At 30.5% G+C, this 14843-nt stretch overlaps 1 long non-coding RNA gene across 4 annotated transcripts; it reads left to right on the forward strand.

Annotated features, from left to right (window-relative positions):
- The first annotated feature begins 6901 nt into the window (after positions 1-6901).
- LOC133783189 (uncharacterized) lies at positions 6902-13150 on the forward strand. Of its 4 annotated transcripts, none has more exons than XR_009870809.1 (6): positions 6902-7382; positions 8086-8322; positions 8430-8529; positions 9630-9686; positions 11749-12709; positions 12858-13150. It is a non-coding gene; the product is annotated as an uncharacterized LOC133783189 (long non-coding RNA). The 4 variants fall into 4 exon arrangements; XR_009870810.1 differs by having other exon boundaries at positions 12864-13150; XR_009870808.1 differs by having other exon boundaries at positions 12667-12709.
- Positions 13151-14843: the final 1693 nt, after the last annotated feature.

Consider the following 14843-nt stretch of genomic DNA (forward strand, 5'->3'; position numbering starts at 1 on the left):
GACAAAGATTTTGGTATATTTTTCAATAAAAGAGGTAGGTCAATGAAGAAGGTGTTGTTATAGATATCTAAATACTCTAGTGCACTACTCCAATTAGATCTTGGAAAAGATCCATTTGGTGCTTCATTCTCTCGTAAAAAAAGAGATTGGAGTTTCGACAATAGGAAAATATTCTCTAGTTGCTTCCCATGCAGCTTACACTGCCTGAGATCCAGACCCGTTAAAGAAGAGAAGTTTTTGAAAGAGAGCATTGGTGGGATAGAAGACAAATCAATACCATTTAGAGAGAAATCTTTCAAGCTGGTCAAGTTTTGAGAAAGTGCTTTAAAGGTATTTTCTCCTACCATGACTTTATACCTCAAATACCCATCGAGCTTAGGTCCACCAAGTCCTAGGATAACCAATTTGGAAAGATGAGATATTTCTAAAGGGACTTGACCACTGAAGTTGGAGTCGCTTAGATCAAGAAAAGTCATATTCTTGAACTTACCAAATTCTGATACAATAAAGGAGCCTCTAAAATCATTACCAAAAAGTTGAAGATCCTTGAGATGATGAAGTTTGAAGAGAGTGCTATTGGAGCTTATAGTGCCTTGAAGGCTGCCACAACTCAGATCTAAAACGATGACATTGCCAAAAACATCACAACTAATTTCCTCCCATGTGCAACAATCAATTTTCTCATTCCACAAGGCTGTTGCATCGTGTGAAGTTCCATTTTTGTTCAAACGAGCTCAACTCAAACTTCCATCAGCAACAAATTTGAATGAGGTCTTGAGTTGGAGAAGGGCGGTTCTATTCCCTCAGCAACAAAGTATTTGCTACAAATGGCGACTCTTATGGCATAATATGTACATCTATTACTTGGCTCTTTCAACATTTATTTTTTGGGCTTTGAATTTTCATTACATATTAATTAATTATGAATTTGTCAAAGTCTTTTCAAGTAAAACTAAAGTATTATCATTGTTGATTGGGACATAACAATATGACTTGATCATATCATCAATTATATGAATATTCTACGCTTTATATTTTGAGTTGGAAAATTCTTGTGTCTAAATGCTAATTTGGACGTGTATTATGTGGTGTAGAAGAATGCTAATTTGGATGAGTATTATGTGGTGTAGAAATAATAAAATTGGGCTCCAGATACATTTTAAATGTCTAAAGGACTTTCCAACGTTAGTTGCATGGTGCACAATATATATATACTTTTTTTTTTTTGATACCCAGGGTATCAGGGGCCCCACCCCCACTAATCCCTGGAGGCCCTGGTGCCAAGCGGTATTACCAACACTTGAACGATGGCGACAAAGCCCAGAGGCGCACCAATTTTGATGATGCCACACTCTATTGGACCCACCCCATCGCTTTAGCCGGAGACTGCCCCAGTGGCCCATTACGGAATATTGGCTCAGTGGGGATTCGAACCTGTGAGGAATTACCTCCTCAAGGTCGCCCTTACCAACTGAGCCGCCGCTTTGGATTGGTGCACAATATATATTCACTTTAATGATTTCACTATCTACTAATTGTTATGAAAAATATACACAATTGCAATCAAGTAATGAAGCATTTTTTTTTTAAAGAGATTGTTTACCAAATGCCAATACCCTTAAATTTATTCTATTTGACTTACGAAAATTGAATGACGAATAATTAATTTAAATAAATTATTTTAATCGAATAAAGAAAGTAAAAGAACATGTAAAACTCTGAATTGACATTCTTTTTTAAGACAAATATTTGAGTTTTCATTAAAAGTTCAAGTTGCTCCGACAGAATTGCATCACGTTATAGCAACCACGGAACACAATTTTATCTATTTTATTAACTTGCGTGATCTCGTGAGTTAAAATAATTTTTGCATATTAACACAAAAATCATGATTTCTTTAAATATTGCCAAAAAAAAAAAAGAATATAGATATGTTTTTAATTGTAAAAAGAAATTCCTAATTAATTATATATCTTTTTTTTTATTTATTTTTGGAAAGATTGTGATTTATTGTTTCTTACCAACCATGTTTTTGTAGCCATGATTCAATGAGAATCAAGACTAATTTGATTTGTCTTTTTTATTTTTAAGAAATCGTTTCTTTTTATAGAAACAATAAAAAAAATATGTGTTTTTAATGTATTTCATATATCTCACTAAACAATGGAGGAAATAAGATTGTCGAAAATGAATATGGTTCATATTGTGAACTAGGTTCGTGATTGGTTTGCTGAGTCAACTTTGTAAATGTTCTTGAAAATATTTATTTAGTGTTATTAACTGTTAAAAAAATTAAGTTTTAGTTAATATTTTTATGAAATTGATGTAATATATTTTATTATTAAAAATATTTATTTTAATTTGATTACATATTTATTTTGCATAAATAATAATGCATTGTGGCAAATATAAAGAAAGAAATTAAAAAGAAATAAATATGCAATCTTTGAAAGAGAAATTGGCATATTTTTTAAAATTAAAAGCCCACAGAAAAATGACATTTTTAAGGAAAAGAGCCCACAAAATAGAGGTGGCATTTCTTTGAGATTTGTTATTGGCGTTTTCGAACAATTCTTTTTCATATTAATATATAATCATCAACTGATTGTATAAAGCCTTTGTTTGCATCTAGCTTAAATTTAAGAGAGGGTAAAAAAGCGAAATTTCGAAGAATTGCATTTTGTTCTAAGATTCAAACAAAAAAAATAAAAAATAAAGTGGAAATATGATTTTATATTATTAATAAAAATTATAAACATATTGAAAAAAATCTCTTATAAAATTGTAGAAACTTTTCTTTCCCATGTTTTCTCTTCAAAATATGTTTCTTTAATGCAATTTTTACAAATAACTGAATAATATTACAGAGAAAACAGAGTATATAATTGAAGAATATTACATAAAAAACAGAGTATATAATTGAATAATATTTCAGAGAAAACAAAGCATATGGGGTAAAACAAAGAACCATCCAAATTGCTACACTTATATGAAATTTGGTACATACATAGCTGAAATTCTCCAAAGCGTGGATACACTTGAACTAACTTACATTAACACTGGACAAATGATTGACTTCTAATTAATGTTTAATTTGTTGATTAAAATATATTCTGACTATATACTTTGGCTATATAAAAAATACACTACAGTGAACATAGGGAACCACTCAGGAATATTTGTACTTCAATTGCATACGAGGGTCAAGCTCAAAGCAAAATCATATAATCACAAGCAAAATAATTACTCTTATTTACTCCTAAGCAATATTTTATACAATAATACCACCAAAAAAGAAGAAGAAAAAAAAAGGAACAAAAAGTGCTTAAAACATAATAATGAAAATCACATGAAATATGGCTTATTCTAACTTTGTTGATAAAAATGGAAGATTCTTAACTTTTTTTCAAAATTTATGTCTTTCACTCATTTTAAGATTATATTTCTCATATTTTTGTAAACTTCTTAAATTAAGTCATATGTTGATCCTAAGTTTAGTGTTTCAAGTTTTAAGGTAATTATGTAATTTTACATATATTTTATGTATTTTTATATTAAATAATTGTTTTTACTGCATGAAATTTCTTTAACTTCTTATGGAAGAATATCATAATTATTATTTATTTAACTTCTTATGGAACTTTTCTATATTTACTTTCATAGTTTTTATGGCCATTTAGTGGTATTTGTTGGAATGAAAGTTAGACAATATGTTTGCTTGATTAAGGAATTTTTGGAACACCTATGTATAATTGTATTTCCTTTCTATGAAATAAATAACGAAAATGTAGCATGATTTGTGTTTTCAAAGAAATGTTATAGAGCAACTAAGAGAAGAATACAAACTCTAACAATTAACTACTGTCTGTAATAATTGGTCCTAACTGACTATCTCTAACAATAATATCATTGACGATTTAGAAAATTATATAGTACAAGACTTAGAATTAATCAATGAAACATAAAGCTCAAGTAGAGAGTAAACCAATATCATTGGTGATTATGTAATCACATTGCTCTGCTACAACCATTTCTGAAGCTGTTTTACATTTCCATTTGAGAAAAAAAAATTAATATCCTATGAAGAGGGAGAGATTGAAAAATGGTTAAAGCTGAAATGTTGCTGATATATAAATGAAATTATTTGTATGGATGAAGCCATTACAGTACTTGTTCCGCTATAAGCTGAAATGTGTCAAGGTTAAACACACAAGCTTTGAATTTCCACTATATATATATGAATCGTGTTTGAATGTATTAAATTAAATTAAATTGCGAGCTGTGATGTATTATAGTCTCTACAGTTTTGGTCATGGAAATGATTAAAGATCCGAGTTGATGACTTAAATTTTCTGCCAATTCCATGGTTGAGAGGACAGGCCTAACCATTAATTTAAAAGATTGCTCAAACTTTTAGTGAATGTTATTATTTGTTTAATATGCTAAAATTTGAGCCATTTAACTGATGCCATATGCGTCAGCAAAAACATAATTCTAATCCACTTCAATCCTATACAATATATACCTAAAATAATATATATATATATATTGTGAAGATTGTGATTTCTTTCCTCAACCAATAAAAAGATTACTCAAATGACAGTTCACAAGAGTTTACAGTTTCAGTTGCAACTACTTAGACTCTAATTGCATTTGCGTGAACATCAATAGTTCATAACAGAATAATAGATTGCTATTAGTTGTTGTTAGTTCTGTTAGACTCTTTTGTTCTTATATCTCATCCATATATATAGTTTTAGGCTTGATCAACCTAGTGCTATTCAATTTATGAGAGTTTTCGTGAGAGCAGAAACAATATTGTAATACTCAAGTGTGAGAGTATTCCAAGAGAAGTTATTTAGGATCACTCAAGATTCCAAGACCATTATATTAGTTATTTAGGTTCTTTATATATATACTAATACCTACTAAAATGTGCACTAACTTTTTTTAGAAAGTATTTTTCTGTAACACAAGTATTGACAGTTGCTGAGTTGTAAGGTGAGAGGAATGTTGCTAAGGGACTTCAAAGATTACTCTACCTTTGAAGTGTTGATACGAAGACTTATAACAGAGGAATGTTGTGTACTGACAATTATTAGTGATTGTAACTTGTGCCATTGATAGTGAAAGAGGCTGAACTCAAAGGGGGACGTGACCAAAGCTTCTCTTTGGTTGAACCTCGAAACAAATCTGTTGTGTTCCTTTTCATTATTTTTCAATTATCTGTTCTTGGTTTCTTTTGTTTCTGGTTTGATGTGTTTGTGTGTAGATTAAAGTTGAGGTTGTTGTTTCACAACAGTTGCCTATGACGCTAATTTAAGCATGAAAATAAAAATACAAAAGCACTACTAAACAAAGATTTTTGATTCAGAGACTTATATTACTCTGTCAATCCTAGGGAATGAGCTATGAAAACAAGTACAATTTTTTTGTTTCAGTCGTATTGGTTTATCATTTATGTTATATTAACATTGCTCTAATAATTGCAACTAATTTCTTACATAAATCGTCTGCAGAGAACAAAAGACTACTAGTCTTGTAAAATGTAAACTTACTCATCTCTAGATCTAGAGATTACTCTTTGATTAGTGAATCCTTACCAAGTCCTGGTGAATCTCTTGAGGTTTATATGTGTTTTTAACTTTGCAAGGATGATATTTTATAATGTAAAATGTTCCACGATGCTATATTTTGTTAGTTAAAATGAAAAGGAAATGTACTTAACAGTAATACAAAGTGTAATTATGGTTTAACATCTCCTCAAACTCAGCAGCGGGCATGGAAGCACAGTGAGTTTGGTCTCATTGCCCACGTTTGGTGGTGGAATAATATATCATAAAGTTATATCTCATGAAATCTTTACAGGACTTTTAGAAATCTGAATTATAATCCATTGTCCACGTTTGGTGGTGGAACTTTAAGACTCTTTATTGTTAAGGGAATGACATGATGTGTGGTGTTTTTTCTCTCAATGCCTCGATAGTTGTTACATGATGTGTTGTAATTTTCAGTTAGCAGTAGTAAACTTTACTTTTTGTTATAACAGATATTAAAATTGACTTAATAATGTGAGAAAGTGCAATTAGTATAATAATCTCGTTTTTGTATTGAAGGACGTGCAAGGTTGCTTAATTGATCTTGAAAATTATTTTGTAATGTAAGAAAGAAAGAAATGAAAAATTAAAGAATTTAAAAAAATTAAGAAATTTTTTTTAAGAATAAATTATAAAAAAATAATTTATTTCAATTCTTTTTAATATATAAAGTGCCTATATTAATTATTGATGTGTAAATATCATTGTTCTTTCATATTGAATGATTATATTTGCACCTCAAAATTTGATTCACACAATCTATTTTTATTATAAATTAATATATAGCATATATTTTTATCAACTTATGCTCATATTTTTCTATTTTTTTTGTTTATTGTATTCTAAAAATTACATATATATAATATATTTTAAATATTTAAATAAAATAAAATTTTAAACAAAAAAATATAACAAACAAGAGTTTTTTTTTTCTAAAAAATTATACATTATTTATAAAAAGAATTTAAAGAATAGAAAAAAAAATATTGAGAAAAAGTGTTAAAATTAATTTTTTTTCATTAATGAAGTGCCTATTTATATTTTTTGGGTACAAATATAATACCCCTTTGGAAATTTTTTATGAAATGACAATGATACCACTACAACACTTGTGAGTATATATCACATTGAAAAAATGACATTTTTAACAAAGTGTTATTATTAAAAAATGGGCTAATAACCTAAAACTAAACACACGGGAATCCTAATTTTGCCAACAATAAAATAGTAAAAATTAATTGGAATACCCATTTTTAGAGGGCACCTTCAATTTTTAACCAATATTTAAAATTCTTTCATTTATGCCCAATTTTTTAGTGTCTCTTCCCATAATACCCTTTTTCTCACTGAAACTCATCACCCATCATCTTCCCCAACAGGACAAATACGCATCTTCTTCACCCATCTATGGCGGATCTCCGTCAAGCTGTCGTCCGACTTCGAGACCACATGCGCCACAAACTGATGGTCTCTCACCGACGCAAGCGAGGCTCAGAAATTTCAAGATCTAAGAAGTTATAATGAAATCCTCACTCACAAATGGCAACCGCAGCCGCAGCCCCCTCCATCTTCATCTCCTCCGAGTCCTAACCATGAGCAACTCCAAGAGCTGAGAGATCTCCCAGCTATGGCTGGACCTCCATCTCGTTGCCAACCTCCGCTGTGGACTCTGCTACTTCTCCAAGTTCCACTCAACCTGTTACTTCAAGTCCACTGATGGCCACAACAACAACTGGTCATTCGACTATTCTCACCTTAATCTCCCTGTACTCGCTCACCTTGCTGGTACACCCTTATTCTTTATTTGTTTAATTAAGTGGTCATAACACAAAATTGGCACTGGAACTGGGACAAAAAATCTTAAAAATTATTATTAGAAAATATGTTGGGAGAGAAAGAAGGGTGTATCATATTGGATTCAACCCGTAAAGGGAAGAGATTTCTGGATAGCATGCACTGTATTGCAGAAACTGAGCTTGTAGTTGGCAGTGGTTGGTTGATTGCTTGGTTCGTTTAAATTACTATACACTTATTTCATATATATGACCCGTTTAAATTACTTGTAGTATAAGTATATTTATATATATAAACCTTGTTTATATTATCTTTAACAACGAAAGATTCAATAATGGTTTACTGGTTTGCTTGAGTTGATTTTCATACCCTTTATATGTTTGATAAAATGCCTCAACTATATTTCATGTGTTTGACTTTGATGCTTAAAACTGCTTGGTGTGATACTATCTTTCTACCTTTTGAACACTAGGGAGATGGGTACCACAATAATGTCTTCTCATATTTGTCTCAACTTTTTATGTTGCTAATCTTGCTATTGCTTATAGTATAAGGTGCATGTGCTGTATGCAAGAAAAATGTAGCTAAACAAAGACATAAACTGAAATAAATACAAATAGAACATGAGCAAGAAACAATGAAAAGCCAGTAATACTGGGCCTTTTAACTATTTGGCCTTTTTCTTATACTGTAGCAAAACGTGACATTTCTAGATGACCATACGACCTAGGTCATCATTGCCTCCTCCGATCAGTCGTCGGGCTTCTCCGATCAGTGTTGTACGCCTCTGATTATCCTCTCCACAATCATCCATCTCATCTCAGGCTTTGGCTTCGGGGATTTTCCAAATCAACACCGCCGTCTCTTCCTTCTTCCGCCTCGTCAATTCCCTTGGCACCCCCAAAGATATTCTTCAACTTCGAGAAAAACTGTAAACAAACCCTTCCCTCTTTATTAATCTATACCATCTTCATCATCATCATCATCTTCTGATTTCTCAATTTTTACTAATTATTTTTTTTTTTTTTTAAAAAACAGACACAAAACGAGGAACCATATCACACAATTGGTGAAGGAGACTTCATCCAAACTCAGTCAAGCCAGTGAGGCCGATCACCAACATAATAATCAAATTACAGTAAGTCTTATTATTATTTTTAATTCATGGAAAGTCTTTAATCTCTCTTCTTTCTCATTTGATTTTGATTTTTTTTTTAATAAATTGCAAACTGACAAGACAATTGCATATGCCAAGCTAGCTAATGATTTTCAGTCGGTTCTGAAAGAATTTCAGAAGGCTCAGAGGCATTAAATCATTGATTTAATTAATTTTGTTTGTGGTAGTAGCCCCTAAAACCAATCGTATAAACCACTATACTCAACAATATCATAACATATACTATTATTATTACCCTTTCTCTCCCTGTCCTCTCTGTCTTTCTCTCTCTATTTTTCTCTCTAAAAGGTTGAGTGTCCTGATTAAGTTTTCATGGGAAATAACATGGCAGATGTACTAAGTGAGGAACAGATTGTTGAGTTTGAAGAAGTTTTTTGTCTTTTTGACAAGGATGGAGATGGAGAGTTTTCTGCTACCTCGTTAGTATTAATGGATGTGTTTTTTTTTTTTTTTTTGGTTTTAATATAGCTTCCCCTGTTTGGTTGCCAAGAAAACTATATGCACTGAATCCTAAATCCTTGCCCCTTTTGGTCTTCATCACAAATATTATGGTTCATGGTAAATAAATTAAATGATCACTGTGTCCTCTAGTTATTAATATTTCTGTATTACATGAATAGTTATTTAATATTCAAGAGAAGAAAAGTCAGGTCTAATCCAAAATAGAATATCAAAAGTTTTTTTTTTATGATTCACGTGATGATATAGTTCTTGTAATCACATGTTGTATTTAGCAGTTTAATTAAGCTCTCTCATATTGAATTTAGACAGAAGAAAAAGAAAAGGTCACTTTCATTCTAATTATTGTTGGGTACACTTGCTAGCTAGTATGCTCTCACTATCGAAAGATATGTGATAATTAATTATTTAAATTTATATTTATTGACTCACTATTATTCATACATTTATATCAACTTTCAATTGGAAAAACAAAATGTATATAAACTTTTATTATTACCATTCATACCTTAGTTAGATTTTATTTTTCCTTTTTTCCATTATTATTTAATTATTTAATTCAAATTTGACTCACTTTCATTATATCTTATTACATTGTAAAGGTGTTTATGTGTTGAGACGAACTTCAAAGAAACTTTTGTGGCAATAGTTTGCAAGAGGTATGTCTCTAACTTTTATTTTAATACTATGCAAATGTTAGAGGAGTTTGAATATCTTAAATATTCATCCATAGTGTAGTAGGTTCTGGGATTGTTACTGTGTGCTGCGGTGATAACGGAAGGTTGAGAACTTGTGTGTTTTAGTGAAGTAGGATCTGAGAAATTTGTGTGCTGTGGAGATAAGGAAGAAAACTTATGTGTTGTTTGAATTGATATTGGCAGATGGTTGGTTGCTAGTGACATATCACTATATATAATATTTGAGTGCATATTTTGAGTACACATATCATTACTCTTCAAATTATTACGTAATTGTTCCTTTTGTTCCCACCACTACTTTGCATTTTTTGAATGACCCTTCCTCTCGTACTTTGCATCTGGAAGCTGGAATCTGAATCATCAAGGACAACCTGACACCCCTTTTCTTCTTCATCCCATTTTATAAATAATTCCCATTTTTTTCAAAAATTATGAATTTGGCCCCCTTATATAAACTTCTTATATTTTGGCCCCCTTGTATAAAAAACTATGCATCTAATAGAACAAGCCCTTGTATAGAAGAGACTTCTTTAAGTGAAAATTTAACTGAAAAGCACTTTAAAAAATCTCAACAAAAGGACTTGGAGGATTAATTTACTACTTAATGAGATTTGATACAATTATGTGTGTAATACCAATAATTTACCTGAATTAGAACATTGTTGGATAGAAAAGTTAATTATACTTGTAAGTCATCATTGGTGACATTTCCAGTGGCTCCAAAATCAAGCACATTGTGTATGTTTTGGCCATATGTAGTGCCAAAACAGCTTGACAAAGTGATACCTAATGATACCAGAACTACTAAGCAGCTTCTGGGGTCCTGCATAATTATTAAGAATTAAATCAAAGAGAAAAAGAAAATACAGAATAAATTATTATTATCAGAAGAAGAAAGAATGTTACTTACTGACCATTATTGGAGATGAAGTAGTAAACCAGAGAGAAAAGAGTGATGGTTTTTGATCTCTCTAGTTCATGTATTTATACATAATATTAAGTTTTGATGTTATCAATGGTTAGGGTATTTAATTCTATAGTTGACTGTTTTAACCATATGTGGTACTAAAGATCAGAATAAGTAACTGTTTAGTGTCAGTATTTACTAAAAAATCTGTCTTTGTAGTTCTTTCATTGGGACTATTAATGGCATGGGTTAGTTTCTTAAATAAACACTTATTGACTTTTGTAATGGATTTGTTGCTTTGTCAAAAGTATACACAACTTGTAACCACTAGTTTGAGATTATTTTGTTTTGGTGAATACGAGAATTGTTAAGGGGCACCGGTGGTGCCCAACACCACAAGGAGGTGGTGTACTCATAATACTCTTGGATTTGGAAGTACACTCTCCCTCCCATTGGCCTTTTTCCAAAACTTGTCTCAGAGTCGGAACTTGAGGCCTATATCCCATCTCATTATTAGAATGCCGAATTGCCTTTTTCATCACCAAACCTTTCATGTCATGTCATTGAATTCAGTCATGATAATTTTCTTCTGCAATCCCACTCTTTCAAACCGAGAATCGTACTGAACATCCAATTAAATTGATAATTAGAAACTAAAAATATAAATTATTTAATAAAAAATATATGAAATAAAACCCATTTCCCGAGTAATTAGTTGAGCATTGGGACGTCTCCCTTCCATTCTATTGCAAACAAACACACCACCATCAAACAAATTACCCCGGCTTTATAATGTCCTCTTTTATATCACGTTCACAGCCAATATCTACATTTTCCAACTTCATTTCATGCAAAAAAAGATAATAACATTTGGGTGCTGATTGGTAACACTTAAAAAAAATAAGTAGTTTTTTATTTAATTAATTAAAAATTTGACAATTAAACAAAAACAGTGTTTGATATCCTATAATTGAATTGTGTTTGTTTGTTTGATTGGTTTCATTATAACATATACTTGTATGAATGTACGTATTGTGTGTTGGCATACACATATAGCATAGCCTTTTGTACTTCTTGTTTTATATATGTTAGTTTTCTTCTTGTCCCTTCTCACAGAAGAAAGGTTTCAAAAAGGAAGATATATAGGCTTTTATTACCAACTTTGGACATCATGTTTGATAAAAGTTGGTTACAGTTCAACATGTAATAAGAATCGAGGACTTAGTTAATATTAAGTTAATAAATTCATAGATAGATAGGTTATACCTTTCTCTAATAATTTTGAGTATATATTTTTCATTTAATTGTAGAGCTTCAGATGAGTATAAGTAAGACGCTAAGAGTTTTGTAGAGACAATAGAGAAAGGCTAATTATCCAAAAAAATTATTGTGTCCCTGCAAAGTGTGTCGAAACTTAAGTCACCAAGATGTCAGCATTCTTTATGAGCATTTGATCATAAATGGGATTGATCCAACTTACAAAATATGTTTTCATCATGGGGAAGAAGTATCTAGAAGTGATGATATTGACGAAATGAATTATTTTGATGCTTATAATGTGTTTAGTGCTACAAATCTTGATGACTATGATTTTGACGAACATGTAGAAGGCCCTGATGACAATTTCACCAAAAAAATTAGAAGATGCAGAAATTCCATTATATCCACAGTGCACAAAATACACTAAGTTATTTGCAATTGTTGCTTTGTATAAGCTTAAAACTTCTAATGGATTGTCGGACAAATGTTTTGATGAAATGCTAGGGCTTTTCCATGATATGCTACCTTTTGATAATGTGCTCCTCAAGTCTATGTACTCAGTGAGAAAATTTCTTCGAGCATTCAAGTTAGGATATGAAAGGATTCATGCATGTGTAAATGATTATTGTCTATTTAGAAAAGATAAAGAGACGTTGGAAAATTGTCCAACATGTGGAACTTCTCGTTGGATGTCAAACAAGCTTACTACTCTACTATTTGTTTTTTATATATGTCTAAGTAATTTAATTATGTTTATTTTGGGTTCTAATGCAGTTGGTTGTGATGCCATACATCTTCATATAGTTAGGCTCTTGAGGTGTATTTTCTTTTCCTTGTACTCTTTATAATGGAAAATATCTTGTTGACTTGCTTAAGTAGTATAAACCATTCATGAATATAATATTTATGTCTTTTAACATTAATAGTGCTTTAATATTGTTGTTGTTGTTTCATTTCTGACCAAGACACAGATAGATGGAAACAAATGGAAGGTCATGGCACACATTTTAGGCTCGGCAATAGGCTTTCAAATCTAGTGCAAATAATAAAGCATCAAAATATCTTTAGATTTCGTTGTTCACTTTTAAAGTGAAACATGAAAGTTTTTTCAAATTTTAGCTAAACCTTTTAGCTAGAAGTTTATTATGATGACTTTGATTCTCTAAACTTTACTTTTTGAAAGATGGTTCACTTAAGTGAAATATGTATTTGGACCGAGTTACCTAATATGATGATATTGATATTTTTTAAGATCTAATGCTTTTTTTTAGGGATTTTTTTTATAAATACCTATATATAAAACTTATCATTCATTTATACGGTAAACTAATACTTAATTCAATACTATATAAATAAAAGATTTTAATGCAAAAAGACGGTCTCTCTTATCACTTCTCAAAACTATATGATTTTTTTGTTTTTTTCATTTGCAATGCATGCATGATCATCTAGAGAGAGTAAATTAAAGCATATATATTTATGGTTTTTGTCATATATGATTTACAGGTAGTTAATTACTTTTAAACATATATATATATATATATAAATAATGATTATGATGATGGAATTAATATATATTGGTGAAGAAAGAGATGAAAATCTAGTTTTGTTGTAATAAAAACTCCATATATCTTTTAGATTATGCGAATAAATATTTTACATAAATCAAATTGTAATATATGACAACGGAAGGTGATTTCTTTACTTTTTATTTTTATTTTTTTAGAGTTAAATTACAGAAGTGAGTTATGAGAACAAATCAAGCTTTGAATTTAGCAATGATGATATATATATTTATAATCTTTCACACACTCTATCTCTCTCTTTCTCTCTCTCTATCTCAAGATTTGGCATTCGTATTGTAACTAAAAATATAAAACTCAAATCAACTTCAAAGTATAAATAAATTACCAATTCATTTTTCTTTCCATTTCCTCCCAACTCCAGTTTTCTATCAACTCTCTCAACACCTTATATATATATATATATATATATATATATATAATAATAATAAGAGACAAACAATTTCACTCCCTCCTACCACTTTCGTTGCCCCTATAAGATTATAAAGAAAAGTTTGAACTCACTCTATTCGTATAACATCAACGAACTCCTTTTGTCATATGTATATATATGTACAACAATTTATATTTATTTTTCCCCTTTTTCAAGATATATTAGAGTGTGAAATCCAAGGACAAAAGAGAATGAGAGATGGGAGCAAATGCATATGTTTGAACCCAAATTAATTTTACTTTTCCTCTAGTAAAGTGCACTATGTATGAATAATATGTTACAGTTCACATGGCTTTTCTCTATTAATGGTGTTCACATATACTATATATGGGGTTGCATTGGATTGCATGATAGTTGCATTGGGTTGCATTTTGCAATTTGGAAAAGAGTTCTTTAATGTTTTTTAGATTGCAATTACTTGCATGTGATATTTCAGTGAGTTGCTTTAGGTTGCATTGGACTTGCATTTCAGGTTGCATTGAGCTTGCATTTTAGGTTGCATTAATTTCATAAGGATGAAAGATGTTGCATTTGAGGTTGGAGTGGGTTGCATGAGAATTAAAGTAGAATATTAGTTTTTTGAAGTTGATTTAGATTGCATGAAATTGCATTAAGCTTTCGTTTGAGATTGCAGTAGGTTGCTTGAGTTGCATACAAATGAAATTAGCATGAGTTTTTTTAAGTTGTCATAGTTTGCATTGAGTTGCATATGAATTTTCATGAGTTCTTTTAAGTTTCCATGTCTTGCATTGGGTTGCAGTTAGTTACATGGGCTAACATTTGAGGTTGAAATGGGTTGTTAAATTTTCCAAAAATGCATTTAGGTTGCTTTTGAATTTGCATGAAGTTGCATTAGGTGGTATTTGACATAAGAATTGGGTTGCATTATTTTGCATGTGTTAATTTAGCTTATTTGAGTTGCAGTGGGTTTATTT

This window comes from Humulus lupulus, chromosome 6 (genome assembly GCF_963169125.1).
Source record: "Humulus lupulus chromosome 6, drHumLupu1.1, whole genome shotgun sequence".
NCBI classification, from domain to species: Eukaryota; Viridiplantae; Streptophyta; class Magnoliopsida; order Rosales; family Cannabaceae; genus Humulus; species Humulus lupulus.